This window comes from Ochotona princeps, chromosome 4 (assembly GCF_030435755.1).
Source record: "Ochotona princeps isolate mOchPri1 chromosome 4, mOchPri1.hap1, whole genome shotgun sequence".
Classification (NCBI taxonomy): domain Eukaryota; kingdom Metazoa; phylum Chordata; class Mammalia; order Lagomorpha; family Ochotonidae; genus Ochotona; species Ochotona princeps.
The window spans coordinates 78,489,779-78,505,943 of record NC_080835.1 but is presented as its reverse complement, the minus strand read 5'-3'; the positions used below and the strand labels follow the sequence as shown (position 1 = coordinate 78,505,943).

At 39.3% G+C, this 16,165-nt stretch overlaps 1 protein-coding gene across 1 annotated transcript in view; it reads right to left on the bottom strand.

Annotated features, from left to right (window-relative positions):
• The window catches only part of ARHGAP20 (Rho GTPase activating protein 20), a 151,126-nt gene extending 145,875 nt beyond the window's left edge, over window positions 1–5,251 (bottom strand). Inside the window, exon 1 of the mRNA XM_058663935.1 lies at window positions 5,126–5,251. The gene's annotated coding sequence lies outside the window, so the exon portion shown is untranslated. The remainder of the gene's footprint in view (window positions 1–5,125) is intronic.
• Between the last annotated feature and the right edge of the window lie 10,914 nt (window positions 5,252–16,165).

The following is a 16,165-nucleotide window of genomic DNA, read 5'->3' as shown; positions in this document are numbered from 1 at the left end:
CTTTATTTATATTTCATATACAACCAATACACACAGAATGAAGGTAATTCTATATAATATATACTTCATTTTTTATTCCTTTTACTTATTTGAAATGAATAGAGATAGGGACACCTACCCAATGGCCCACAGCCTACAAAAGCCAGGACTGAACCAGCCTGTGGCCTGGAGCTGGGTACTCAATCCTGGTCTCCCATGTGGATGACAGAGAGTCAATTATTTGGTCATCACCTGCTGCCTCAAAAAGGCTTCAACAAAGAGCTGGGACTGAGAGCAGTGCCAGGACTAAGACTCAGGCACTCCCTTTGGGTGGCAGGTGTCCAAAGAAGCTACTTAACTGCTGTACCAAATGCCTGGTCCCATAAAATAATTCTCACATATCTTCATTTTGACTGAACCTTTCACATGGCAGCAACTGTGGAGTTTTCTACATGTGGTGTAATGTTGGCAGTTAAGGTTCATATCTTGAAGCATTTTGGAGTTTGTATTCTTGTGTTAGGGATGTTCAGTCTGTACAAGAAAAAAGACTCATATTCTAAACTGCTGGATTATATAATACAATATGGATAAGACTTGACTAAACAATGACTCATCATCTAATCTCAAGGTTTTAGTTGACTATGAAGCCAATTTTAGCCACATTAATGTAGTTAGTGAAATTCAACGCATTCTTACGCTATACTTGCAAAAGTGTGGTCAGAAGATAAAGAAAGGCCTCATTTTATTGTTGTGTTTCTCTTTACTATCCTTCACAGATGCTACGAGTTTTACAAATTTAAATTTGTGCATAGATATGGAGCAGTTGTATTAGTGCCATTCATGCGCTTACTTCTCTCTCTGTCACAGTTACTGTGATAACCTTTACAATATTTCAAAATTTTAAGTATTATTTTGTCTTTGATGTGATCTTTAATCATTGATATTTGATGTTACTCTTGCTATTGCTTTTGGGTAACACAAACCACTCCCTTTTAAGATGGAAAATTTAATTGATACATGCGTGTTCTGATTGTTCCATTGGCCAGCCGTTCCTTCCCCTTTTTCCCTCTCGGTGAAACTGTCTATTCTGTGAGATACAGTGATACTGAAATTATGCCTTTTAATTATCATACAATGGCCTTCAACTGTTTAAGTGAATGGAAGAGTAGTGAGTCTTAAATTTTAAGTTAAAAGCCAGAAATTGTTAAGTTTAGTGAGGAAGACATGTTAAAAGGCAAGACAGACAGAAAGCTAGGCTTCTTGTACCAGTTTGCCTAGCTGCAAACAGACAGGAGACTTTACTGAAGAAAATAAAAATGCTATTTCAGTAATCTCATGAACAAGAAAGTAAAAAAATCATTTTGCCAATATGAAGAAAATTTTGCTGGTCTGCGCACAAGATCAAATCAGCCACAACAGTCCGTTAAAGCCTAATCCACAACAAAGCCATAGCTCACCTCTCTTCAGTTTGACACACAACTGAAGAAACTACATGAAAAGAATAGCTTGAAATTAGCAAAATTCCTGTTAATATTATTGTTTTAATTATGGAGCTTAAGGAAAAAAGGCATCTCAACACAAATGTGCAAGCTGTTACTGTAGCGAGTGGTGGTGCAGAAAATGTAGCCTTTATTCAGATAGTCAATATAAGTGAAGATGATTACACTAAATGGGTTTTCATTATTGATGAAGCAGCACTGTATTGGAACGAGATGCCATCTAGTACCTTTGTAGCTAGAGAAAAGTCAAAGACTGGTCTCAGAACCTGCAGGGAAGGTCAATGTTCTTGCTAGCCAGTGAATATATCTAGTGAATTCAAGGGGAAGCCAATGCTCATTTATCACTTACAAATTGTACTAAGTCTCCTCCACCTGTGCTCCACTAGTAGAACAATAAAGTCTACATGACAGCAATCTGTTTAATAACAGTTTAATGAACATTTTAAGCCTACTCTTGATATTTGCTCAGAAGAAAAGGTTTCTCTCCAACTGTGACTCAGCATCAACGACGCACCTGGTCACCCCTGAGCTGGGTGATGCATAGTGAGCTTAGTGCTGTTTGCTTGCTAACATACCATCCCTTCTGGACCAAGGAATCATTTTGATTTTTCAAATCTTATGTAAAAAATACATTTTGTAAACAAATACATTTTGGTGTGATCTCTCTGGAAGATCTGGGTAAAGTAAATTGAAAATCTCATGGAAAGGAGTCAGTATTCTAGGTGCCACTAATTCATGGGAGGAAGTCAAAATATCAACAATAATAGGAACTTGGAAGAAGCTGATTACAAGCTTCTTGGATGACTGTAGGGGTTTGAGACTTCCACAAAGGAAGTATCTGCAGATGCTATGAAAATAACAAAAGAAGTAGAATTAGAAAAGTTCAGCCTGAAAGTGTGACTGGATTACTATAATGTTATGAAAAACTTTGATGAATGAAAGTTGCTTTTTATAAATCAGTAAGTTTTTTTAAAGTTCATTTATATATGTGGTTGTGTTTTTTATTTATTTGAAACGTAGTGAGACACACACACACACACACACACAAAACGAAAAAGAGAGTCAGTCCTTCATCTTCTGATTCACTCCCCAGATAGCCACAATAATCTTGTCTGGGCCACACTGAAACTAGTATCCAGGAACACTGTCCAGGACTCCCACAGAAGTAGAAACTACTCAAGCACTTTGACCATCTGCTGCCTTACCAGGTGCATTGGCAGGGAACTGATTCAGAAGCAGGGTGGCCGGGATGCAATTCAGCATGCTAATGTGGCATGCTAATTTTGCAAGTTATGGCTTTACTTGCTGCTCCACGTTGCCAGCCTGTAAATGTATTTTCTTAAAATAGGAAGATGTAATGAACACAGTTGCAATGACAACAAAGACTATAATGCTACATCGACTTGATTGAAATGTGTTAAAGTTTGAGAGGAGTGACTCCAAGTCTGAAGTCTTTTTCTAAGTTTTAGTGTGAGTAAAACTCCATCAAGCAGCATCATATACTACAGATAAATCTCACATGAGAAGCAGTGTTAACTGGTATAGTCAACTTCATTGAAATTTTTGAAGAAATTGACACTTCAAACTTCAGCAAGCACCAGCCTGACCAGTCACTATCCATCAAGATGAAGACAAGAGCCTCCAGCAGAAGGATATTTGCTGAAGGATCAGAAGACTTTTTAAGTAGTTTAAGCTGTAGACTTTAAAAATTAAGCTATGTACATTTTATAAGATATAATGCAATTGATCATCTCATACACTATAGTGCAAACATTGTTTTTGTGTGTAGTGAGAAACCAAAATATTCTTGTGACTCACTTTACTGTGACATTTGCTTTATTGTGTGGTTTGGAATGGAATTTGCAATATCTCTGAGGTATGTTTGTGGACTTGTGCACATTGCATTATTTAACAAATACCAAACTGTATTAACATTATTTGTTTAGTGTAGCTCCCATTAGATTGTGAAATTCTTGAATACAGGGACTCTGCCATGTTTATTTACATATTCCCAGGAGTTAGTTAATTTCCTGGCATATGGTAAATGTTCAAGAAACAGGGGTAGGCATTAGCCTAGCAGTTAAGACAAGGGGTAAAATGTCCACGTTTCATATAGAGTATCTGCTTTTGATTCCTGATGACTTCCTATTAATGAAAACTGGGGTCCTTGCCACTCACATTACTGTGGTCTGTGTTTGGGCTGAATATTTGTTTCCTAGGTTCTTGCCTCTTAAAGAAGCACTTTAAGCATAGACACTGACATGGTTTAGGGAAGCGTATTCATTGGATGAGGTCTACAGATATACATGGGGCATGTTTAGGGACAGTGAATCAGATATCTAAAGGGTATATGGGAGAAAGATTGCTACCTCTGTCCTGAGCACATCTGTGGGAAGCTAGAGAGCAAGCAGGTATGTGAGAGGCCAAGAAGAGACTGAGCAATGAAGCCTGTGCTAGGACACAAGAGCTAGTGAGCCCCTCCACAATGTGGGCTTCATGAAGCTTGGGAAGTGAGTGGCTACACAGCAAAGCAACACCACCCTGTCCTTCAGTCCTCTGGTTAGGTTCCAGGTAGTGATAGGTGGGCATCATTTGACTCACAGGTGGGCAGAAAGGATAACATATGCAGAGGAGGTATGGCTACTAAACTCTTGACCCTGAAGTAGCTGGCTAAAACCATGTCAACATGAGAAACAGACCTGGATTGAGTTCTGAGCTTTGGCCCACGTTCATCCCCTTTGGGCATCCGGGACATGAAGCTCTGGATTAAAGCTCTGTACCAGTCTCCCTGTGTCAATGGCTCTTTTTATCTTGAGACCATTCCAGGCCACTAAAACCATATGTGAGGTCTTGGGGCAAGCTAATGACCTCATAAAAGGCCACTCCGCCAGGATCACCACTCACTGCCCATATACTGCAAGTATTGGCAAACAGGATAGTGTTTCAACCCTGAGAAGCCAGACACCTCAGTGAGAAGGGATACTTGTCATTTGTGGGGAAGGCCACTCTTTTTTCTTCACCAGCTGGCTAGGAAAACCACACTTTCATGTGGATGGCCCAGGAATTGCCCAGCAATTGGGGCAGGAGGTGGGGGATGTATTCCTCACAGGTTTTCACCCAAAGAAGAGTCAGGGAACACTTAAAAACCCAGGACACATCCTAAAACCCTGGTGTCTGTCTTTTCAAGAGGCACCCCTTCTCCAGGCTCTTAGCAAATAAATCTTCTCTGTCTGCAAACAATTACTGGCTTCTTATTTCTATATTAAGCTGAGGGAACAATCTATGGAGCTTTGCCAGTAATGTATCTCACAGATAACAACAGTAAAAGAATGGTCTAAAGATTCATGAGCAACAGTGTATAGGGTTACAATTAGCACCTCAATGCAATCATCTCATTCAATTCTCTTAATACATATTTACAGGAAAACACTATTATTATTTCCATTTTTAGATGAGGAAACTGAGGCCTCGATCTGTGGTCTATGAAGTCATAGGCTCAGATACAAAAAATATATACATAATAATATACATATATAATAATATATTGTAAATATTAATATATTGTCTCTTGCTAGGCTTTTAAAAAAGATTTATTTATTTTTACTGGAAAGGCAGATTTATGGAAAAGGAGATACAGAGAAAAAGACCTTCCATCTGCTGGTTCACTCTCAACTTGGCCACAATGGACAGAGCTGAGCTGATCCTAAGCCAGGAGCCAGGAGCCTCCTCTGGGTCTCCTACATTGATGCAAAGACCCAAGGCTTTCGGTCATCTTTTCCCAGGCCACAAGCAGAAAGCTGAAAGAGAAGTAGAGCAGCCAGGATAGGAACTGTGCCCATATAGGATGTTGGTACTTGGGGGTGGCGGATTAGCCGGTTAAGTCACCACACCAGGCCCAGCAAGCTAGGCTTTTTCAAGACAAAAAATAATTTGTTCAAAGTCTCACATCTGTATCTGGAAGACCTAAGAGCTGAATCCGTAAAGTCAGTTCTTAAATGTAAGCTTATCTCCAGTGTTGTTTTTGCCACAATCACAATATTTACATAATAATGGTGGGCACTTGGCACAGCAGTTGTGTCATTTTGGGGGACAGCTGAATCCTGCACAGCCTTTTTCCTGTTTTCTAGTCAATCTCCCAGTGCTGTGTACCCTGGGACACAGCTGATCAAGTACGTGGGTCCCTGCCACCCACAGGGGACACCCAAGTGGATTTCAAGGCTCCTAGCCACAGCCAGGTCCAGACCAGACTGTTGTGCCCACTTGGGGAGTGGAGCAGCAGGGGACATTTCTCTCTCTCTCTCTCTCTCTCTTTGCCTCTCTGTTTTTCAAAAGGGCAATAATAAAAACAATATGTACATTAGATGATTTTACTGCATGCCTCAGGGCACAAGATTCAAGGAGACATGATTTCTTTCCTGTTTGTTTTTTTCCTCCTTCCTTCACTTCTTTCCTCTTCTTTTCTCTTTTTATCTGAAAGAATTAAATCAATTTATCTATTTAAAAAATGGATTTATTTATTTGAAAGGAAGAATAACATAAAGAGAAATAGAGAAGAGAGATCTTTCACCTGCTAGTTTAAAGCCCAAATGACTGTATTGGCTAGGACTGCTCAATGCAGTTAGAAGCCAGGAACCCCATCCAGGTTCTCTGCATCCATGGAAGGGGCCCAGAGACTTGAGCTATCTTCCACTGCCTTCCCAGACACTCAGGTGGGAAGGCGGATCAGAAGAAGAGCAGCTAGCACTGGACCCAGCACTCTGATATGGGATACTGCCATCAAAATATCATACCAGCCCCTAAAATTCTTTTTAAAATTGGGGAGATTCTTGCTAACGGCAAATCAAAGTAGGAGACCATGTAGCCAGGGCAAAGTTGCTGCACACAGCACATGCTGTGAAGTCCTCTCTCCGCGAGATTCTTCTTGATTACCAGCTTTGTATTCACTAGCTCCCTATTTTCACCTTCTTCCTATCTACTTGTCATTGTTGCCAAATGGCTATAATGTCCAGGACTGGGCCTGGCTGAAGTTTTATTTTTCCTATTATTGTAATGCTTCTTGAAGTAGGCACCTTGCCACATTATCTTTATATATACTGGATCCTTAATATATATTGCTAGATTCATAGCAGATTCCCTACAAATATACATTAAATTGAAAGGACTTAGTGAAACAAGCCAGTCTCAAAAAGACAAATATAACACAGTACAGAAAAGCATAGGAGTGAAGTGGACGTCTTGTGCTATGACTGTCATTTCTAGAACTTGTTTATATTCCAGTGGTCTTCCTATTGTTTCACTTGTTGAATATTATAATGAATGTTGAATTAAGCTTGTGGATATAGATTGGATTAAAACTTGTCATTGCAAAGACTGATGAAGAGAGGGAATGGAATTGGCGGATAGTGGGAGGAAGGGAAGTGTGGTTTGTCCTCTTGGAGCTATGCCTATGGAATGCATAAGATCTGTTCTCTTTATATTAATAAAATAAAACTTAAACAAAGAAAGGACTTTCTATTATTAGGAGTTAATCAACATCTACCTGTGGATTTTTCTCAATCCTTTATTTCTTCTTTGCCTTTTCTTATCTTTCTTAAAGTTTAGGGTTGAGGAGATTCATTAGAGTTCTACTCTAATGTGTCAACTGTAAGTTATACACTTGTCTCATCTGTTTCCCATGGATTGTAAACTATCAGAAGATATAATCTATTTTTATACCTTCTGAGATCAATTCCTAGTAAATATTAGGATTCAATGAATACGAAGGAGGGTAGAAGGGAGCATGTGTGTGTGTGTGCCTGGTTGCTAATTTTCATCAGGGGGGGATGGTAGAAGAAAATATTTTGGTGGAAATATTCTGTATTTTCAGAGACTTAATCAGGGGGAAACCATTGAAGTTACTTCCTGTAATGAGATTTTAGAATGTGTACGTTTTTCTTCTCTATGCTTCTTTCTATGAATAACTTTGTGAACAGTAATAGGACCCTGAACCTGGGATCGCATGCCAATCTACTATTGTAGTTACATGACTGGGAGTCAAACATTTGTTTCTCTGTGCTGCTGTCTCACTGCCTGTGTAGTGGGGCAGCAAAAGCACCTCCTTCATGGTTTACAATGTGAATTAACCAAAGATGGAAAACTTAGAAATAATTTAGAATGGTGCCCAAAGCAAAGTACTATAGAAATGTTTGTTATTATTATGACCCCTGCTTTTTTAAGATTAATTAATTTTAAAGGCAGAGTTTACACACACACACACACACCTGGAGGGAATTAAAGAATCTTCCATTTGTGCTTCCAGTTGGCTACAAGGGCCAGGATTGGGCCAGACTGGAGTCAGGATCCATGAGTTTTTACTAGGCCACCCACATATATGTAGGAGCCCTAAGCACTTGGGGCCATCTTCCTCTACTTTTCTTGGTGCATTAGCAGGGAATTGGATTACCAGGGGAGCATCAGGATCTCAAATATATGCTTATATAGGAATTGCAGCAGTTTTATCCACTACACCACAACAATGGACCTGATCCTTATTTTGAAAAGACTGACTTTCTCATTTTGTGCAGCAAAGCCTGGAATACTGGCTGCTACTAAAGAATCAATTGCCCTTTGAGAAGAACTGGAAACACTCCAGGATTTACTGTGGGCCAGGGCATTCTGAACTTCCTGCAGTGATGTTGGCCACAAAAGCAATAGTCACAGAAGATAATGAAGTACTATATGATTGCAAAGTCAAGACTGTATAACCCCTAGAAACACCCAAAAGAGCTTGGTTTAAATTTGCACTGTGCTTGAGAGCATAATTGGGATGAAGCAGGCAAGCATCCAAGTAAGAGAGGGTTCAGGCTGTGGAGAAGCGGCTGTGGGGTTGCGAGGAGGGCCCTGCAGGACACACTGACTCAGCTGTGACATTCCTGAAGGCGGGACAGAGGAGCTGACTCCAGGACCCAAATCCAAGTTTACAAATTCCTTAAGTTAAAAGCGGTGGAACAGAAGCAAGAAGCCATGCTCCCCTTTTCTTCTTGTAACAACTTATAGTCTTTTGAAGTTCACAAAGACTCTTTGCAATACTTTAGCTTATCAATTCATCTGTGAAAGATAAACAGCAGTGATCATTATTAACAATTCATGTTGTAAACATAAGGATCAAAAGGCAGATACAGATTTTCTTATTGCTCTTAAAGTGATTTTCAGTCTTTCCCCTCTTATCAGGTGGTGTACAGTTTTTCTTAAAGATAAGGAAATATGATTTTGGGTCTAAATGTAGAGAAATAAAGTGGAGAAATTTTGGATTGATGTCAGGATCATCTGAGCTAAGTAAGCAATCCAGTGGTGGCACCAAACACGCTACACGAATGTTGAGATTTGGCTACATAGTTTCAGCCTCTGCAGAGTATCATGGACAACCCACTCCTACAAACCTGTGGGTTCACTACTTCAATCCCACCCCAAAGTCTGCTTTGAATACCCTATAGAGCACCTCCTGCTGAAACTGTGTTACATTATTGCCCAATAAAGATACTTCCATGAGTAAGTAGAAATCAAGGGGCCAATAGGGCATCAAGCTCATTTCAAATCAATCCAATTCAAGTTGAACTACCTTTAATCACACACACATTTATAAGCTCTTAAGGCTATGAATCATATTATGGGCTAATCCATGCATATGGGGATTCAAAAAGTATGTGGAAAAATGAATTAAAAGAGAATTACTTTGTTACAAAATGTTGGAAATATGGGGCCAGCAGAGGCTGCTGATTGTGATGCTGACATCTTGTATTAGGAGTGCCACTTTGAGTCGTGGCTGCTCTTGTGATCTGGCTGTCTGCTACTGTTCCTGGGAAAACAGCAGAGGATGGCTCAGGTACTTGAGCCCCTGTGCACGAGTGAGAACGAAGTGTGTAATGGAGTTTCTGCTCCTGGCTTCTGCTTGGCTTCAACCTGAGACAAAGTGCCCTACCTTACAAAGGAAGTAAATAAAGTGAGTTTAGACTTGAACTCAGATCTTCTGAAACCAAAGCTGGAGCCCACCCACCAAACAGACAAATCCCATTGACAAACTTTTCACAGGATTGAGGAACACTGAAGGTTCTGCTATAGCCGTCTTAAAACCGTGTATATTCCAGGCAGAAGCAAAAACCTATGCTTGGATAATCTGGATTTACTATAAAGCTACTTAAGGCTGGAACTGGAGCATTTCAGGGGAGTTATGCACTAACATTTCAGTGGAATCTGGGCATAAGTTGAGTTTACTCAGACATATACAATATTGGAGCTGGTGTTATGGCACACTGGGTTAAGCCACTACTTGCGATATAAGCATCCAACATCAGAGTGTCAGTTCAAGTCCTGGCTGCTCTACTGTGACCCAACTACTAGCCAATGTGCCAGGGAAAGGAATGGAAGATGGGCCAAGTACTAGGCCCTTGCCACTCATGTTGGAAACCAGCATGGAGTTCTGGGTTCCTGGCTTTGCCCTTGCCCAGGCCCAGTCCTTGTGGCTATTTGGAGAATGAGCCAATGACAGAAGATCTCTGTCCCTCTCTCTGTATCTCCATCCCTTTCTGCTACTTTATCTTTCAAATAAATAAATATGCCACATTTTCTGAAAAAGGTACAGAATGGGCTTAGCTCCATGATCTTTTGTAGTGCCTTATGTCCACAGTCCCCTGTGCACATCCTCCTTGCTGCCAGCACTGAAGTGGGCCTGTAATCTGGTTACCTCGGGGAGAACAAGTGATTGCTGCTGAACTGAAGGCCTGTTCCAGACCTATTATTCTGCACACCCCATTTGCAGCACTCACCTTAGGAAGCTAATTCTTCTAAGCAATGCCTAGGCAAACTGCCAATTGTTTTTACTTATCATTAATATGGGCTTCTGATCTCATTTCCATGGTTACAGGAAAATTCAAAACTGGCTTTCACTCCAGTCAGGGGTTCTATTGTTTATGGTGAAAGCTGCACTCTGACCCCACTTTCCAATCAGATCTGCTCCATCCATCTAAGGTCTCACACTCCTGAGCCTTGTAGTTTAAAGCGTAATGCATTAGGTAAAGAGAATTATTTTCTTTCTTTTCTTTTCTTCTTTCTTCCCTTCTCTTTGTTTTTTTCTTCTCTTTACTTTTCTTTTCTTTTCCTTCCTTCCTCCCTCCATCCCTCCCTCCCTCCCTTTCTTCCTTTCTCTCTCTCTCCCCATCCCTCCCTCCCTCTTCCTTCCTTCCTTGTTTTTTTTTTTTTTTTAAAGAAAGACTGGTGTATTTCTAACTAAGTGAAATGCCATTTCTTGAAGGTAAAGCATGTTATTCATTCCTAACATGAGCTTTAGCACACTTTTACAAGGGTTGACTTACTTTCAAGGGTGAGCACATCAGTCCCAAAATAAAGTGTTTTTTATTTTAATTTTCCTTTCAAAGCAAACAGCGTTTATCAACTTCTTTTTCAACAACATATAGCCAAGTTATCTTTAGAACTGTCAGCTTTCAGGAAAGGGGAATTGGATGTGGAATCCTTACCCCATTCTCTAGATCAGATGCCTGCCTCTCCCCATCTGATAGATCAGGCACCCAGAGAGGGTACCAGCTAAGATGCTGTGTGCTTTTAGACAGGTAGGTACTTCACAGATTCACTGTACCTACCACTCTTCTCCACTTCTGCACCTGCTGCTCAGGGACTTAGTTTTAGGGCCTTGAGTGTACCACTCCTCCAATCTGCCCTTGACCATTAATTTTTCATTCATTTCATCTGCATTTAAGCGTTGGGATCTATTCAGAATTATTGGTCTTGAGACCCACTATTGCTTTTTTTTGTCTCAATAAATATGTGAACACTACATTTTTTTTTTTTCACTTCATCACTATCTGCAGTGGCTTTATTTTGTTCTTTCTGAAAAGGACCATAGAGAATTTTAGCTCTCTGAGCTTTTTCAAATAGGAGCCCCTTATTTGGCTTCCTGAAAACCCAGGCAGCAGGCCGCTCTGGCAGTCCCCCAGAGCAAATAATGACTTGGTATTTCAATATTCATTCTGAGCATTGTCTATTCCCCTGGGCAGTCAGGCGCATGGCCCTCCAGAAATCAAACAGCAATCAAATCCGGTTGAAGCAGGTCAATGTTAAGACATTCCAGGGAATGTGGGCTTGTTTTTTCAACAAGCATAAATCTCATTGCACCACTATCCGTAGTGTCTGCTCAAGGACAGCAAGCAAAGTTGCCACATTCAGGAACAGATTTGACTCAAGGAAGAGGATGCATATTAACCATTTCCTTTCTTGACACTCAAAAACTCCCCAGGCCAAAGTCACAGCAATAACAATATCTAATGAGGAAAGAAAATAGGTAACAGTTCTTATTGCCTGAAGCCCTGATGTCAATTGGAAAAAGTCTTATTTAGGGCTTGTGTAGAGGTGAACATGTGCAGATTTGCAGACAATGTATATTAACTGTTTATTTACTTATCTTCTTGGAATTTGGCATGCAGCCTGTCTGCCAGTCACAGGCCAACACTTAGCAAAAGTGGGGAGTATGGAAGGCTTGTTTTAGAAAACCTTGCAGCCTTTTGTGATCCTTCTTTTCACATCTGGAGCACCCCCTCCCCCAGATGCCTGGAGCCTCTTTCTCTTTCAAAATTTGCTCTGGAAAGAATCTGAGTAAGTCATTTGTTCTGTTATGACACATCATCCCAGTGGGACAATTTCTTTTTTTATTCAGCAGTATGAGAAAATGAGGCATTCTGCATACATAACATTTCCAGATAAATGAAAATCATAATTCTAAGTGCCAATTAAAAATTAATTGGCTTAGAAGAAAGCACTTAAAATGCATTATATTTATCAGGATATTCATACACAAAGGATACCAAAATAACAAGTCACCATTGAATTGCATTCACACATCACAGAGTGCTTTCCCATGCGTTTTCTCATTGGTTATCAATATCAAACAGGGAAAATACTAGGTTCCTATTTGTGGTGCAGTACTTAATGCCTTACTTAGGAGTGGCTGTCCTTTAGTTCCTATTACCCATCACACAATGAGGTATACAATGTTGCGACATGCAAAGGCTCAGGAGCTACAGTATTTGCCTCTTCCTAAGATCCCTCATTTGTTTGCTCCACTTTCTAGGTCTTAGCACCTGCTGCCTCTGCAGAATTAGCTCCTATTTTTGTTGCTGGAAAATCTGTATTGAGCAGCTTGGACGGTCAATCTAGTTTACTAATTATACCTTCTTGAACTCAGTGCTTTTAATGTCCTGTAGGCTAAGAAACAAGATGAATTAGCTTACTACAACTGACTTTTAAAATTAGATCAAACAAGCCATCCGTTTGTTCAGCCTGGCTCTAAGAATGACTTTCTTGCCAAGGCATAAAGCTTTAATATTCTCCCCTCTGGCCTTATTTTTCTCAATGCTCTTTTTTCCTACCCTTACTTGACCTCAGCATCAGCCATGCCCATGATGCTGCCAGTAGGATCCTCCAACCCCTTCACGTCCCAGGGAACCCTACTCCAAGTTCTCGCTGAACCTGCCTGCAGGTCACTGAATCTTAGATTTAGGAAATAATGGTGAGTATAATTTTAAAGCTTCATAAAGTAATTCATTACTTATTAAAAGATGTACAAGGCAAATTTGGAAATAATCCCTTTGACAATAAAGGAAACAGTAAAATCACCTATAATCCCAGTATTCAAACTCAAGCTCTGATGGGAAGTTTGGTTTAATTATATGCGTTTTTTTCTCTGTGCATGTGTGCCTTTGTTCTTGTGCATTTAAACGTGACTTTTAATTTTTCTTCTTTTTTTATATCACAGATATATATATTCCTTTGTCATTGTATAGCTTTTAAGCACTTTTTACATTGAAATAATCTCCAGTATACTGAAATGCTGCAAGAACAGAGTGAAACATTTTTCCCCAAAAAGGCTTCCTAATACATTTGTGTTTTTTCAAATTCTTAATTGAGACATAAAATCATATGTATCTACAGAGTACCATGTGATGTTTTAACACGTATGCATTTATACACACTCTGTAACGCCCAAATAAAGGTGAACATATCCCATTGTGTATGTGTTTTTTACCTATCATCTGTGTTGATGATAGGTATTCTTGACAAACAGAAAAGTTTGTCAAGCAGTTATGTACACTTGCAACGGTAATCATGTCTCTATTATATATTTACTTCTTTTAGTTTATGGTTTGTGATATAAAATTATACTGCAAAGAACTTTGATAATTACAATGTTTTATCTTATTAGGATTATATCCTAATTAATTCTTAAATTAGGTAAATAGCAAGAACATTTAAACAACTTGAAGCTATTAGAATCTTAAATCTCTTCCCTGTCACTTAATTTTTTTTTTCTAAACAAACTCACTAACTAGACACTTTGTGTCTACTTTGTGTTAGGCACTGGGGATGCCTAAAGAAAGAACTCATGGCCCCCACTCTCCAGGGATTCTCAGCCCCGTGTTATCTTGTCATCTGCACTATGAGAGATTTACTTGGTGTGGTGGTAATACAGAGGAGAGACTGTCTAACTCTTGACAAAGGAGACCAGATGCTTGCATTAAATTTTGAAGAATAAGCAGGCATTTGCCAGGCAAAAGCACAGATCCTGGAGAATCATGTTGTGCACAGATATTGCAGGTGCTTCATTATTCCTGGAACATGGTGTGGGACCAATAAAATATCTAACACCTGCTACAGCTTATTGCAAATTATGTATCAAGCACTCTCTAAATAGTTGATTGACATCATCTCCATCCATTTATACAACAACCTTGTAGGGTAGATATTATTAGCTCTATTTTGCAAATGAAGATTAGAAGTAGCAGATGTATATTTGAAGACAGTTCCAACTGACTGCACAACCTGTACTACTACCTAGATACAAGTGAAACAGTTATGGGAGTCAGGGCCAGTGAGTAAGGAGAGGCCAGATCGCTGAGGCATCTGTAATTCATGCTAAGGAGTATGGCCTTCTTGAAAAATTTCAGATGCAGAAGGATTGACAATTTCCACTTCTGTGCTTTTGTTTGGCTCCTACACACCTGTACTATAACACTCATTATCCTTGCACAGACGGCTAGTGTCTAGCTCCAAGTATGCAGGTATGGGGCTGACACTGATTCAAGATTCTCACGTGTAGAGACTGTCTATCACATTTGGCTTCCCAGCAACTGGCTCAGGGTCCAGCACAGAGCAAAAATGGAATGGATGTGAAATGACTGAAATGTGCACGTTTTTAAACCCCTGGTGTGCTAGAGTAAACTCTTGCTGGATTGCAATTGCTAGTCATATTTTCAGGAATTATCTTACCTTGTTAAACACAGCCATTATTAGAAATTAAATTATGTAAGCCTACAAATAAATGCATTAAGGGACCAGTATTGTGGCCTGGCTTGTTAACTTGTTCCTTGTAATGATGGCAGCCCATACTGGAGTGGCATTCATCTGGTCAAGCTTCCTGTTAATGTGCCTGGGCTAGCAGCAGATTTTGGCTCCTGACACTCATGGAAAACCCAGATGGAATTCCTGGCTTAGTGTGGTGCACCTGTGGGGAGTGAACTATTATATGGAATATCTCTTTCTCTGTCTCTCCTCTCCCGTTTTCATCATTCTTCAAGCAAATAAAAATTTTTAAAATGCATTACTAAAAGCAAAAACTAATTCATTATTAAGATTTGTAACTTCTTTATTTTTAAAACACTCAACAGTGCTGTCACACTGAATTAGAATCCAACCGAACTAATTTTACTACTTTTTATGATCTTGAGGTTATTTCATCTACATTCTTGGTATGGCAGAAATACTCCTTCCTCCATGTTGAATGTCTCTCTCCAATTGTGGGCTCACATTGGTGATTTCCAATGGCTTATGGCACTAAGTATCTCTTCTCTTTTGAATTCTTCCTAGCTTTTGTGGTAAAATTGTACTGGTTTCCCTATTAATTGACCATTCATCTTTGCCTTCCAGTTCCTCTCCACACATCCTCCAGAAATTCTTTCTGCAATCCTTTTGCAGTTTCCTACTTTTGTATATTTCACAATAATTCCAAGGTAAAAGTTTTCATTTCTACACATACAAGTGACTTTCACATTTGTATCATCAACTCAAATTCTCTTTTTGGCTCAGAATGATATCTCACATCTAATTACTTATTGAGTATCCTAAAGCAAATATTCTAGAAAACTTCTAGATGTTTACTTATTTTTTTATAGCTTGTGGCATTATAAATAATAGTATAAAGCTTTTAAATAGATTTTTCCTAATTAAGATTTTCAAATTAGCTTCTACATTTGAAATAGAACATATGGCAAGAGCCCTCTTATACCTACTCAAATTTTAAGCATTTTCTTTCTTCACTCCAGTTTTACCCTTTTCTATTAAATGTGCTCACTATCTGAGTATCTATGTTGTGTTGATTGAACCCAGTATAGTTGTATAACTGTAACCATGCCCCATCCTTTGTGCCAGTCTAATTTTTATTATTATATTGATATTCTTTCACTTCTATTACCTGTACTTGAAACTTAATGGAATTAATTTTCTTCTCACCAGTCCCCTGTGATACTGTTCTTAAAACCTCTGAGATATGGCTTTTCTTTTTTTAAAGACAAATTTCTATTTGAAATCATTATGTACAGAGGAGAGAAATAAAAATCTTTCATCCAATAGTTCACTGGCTAAATGGA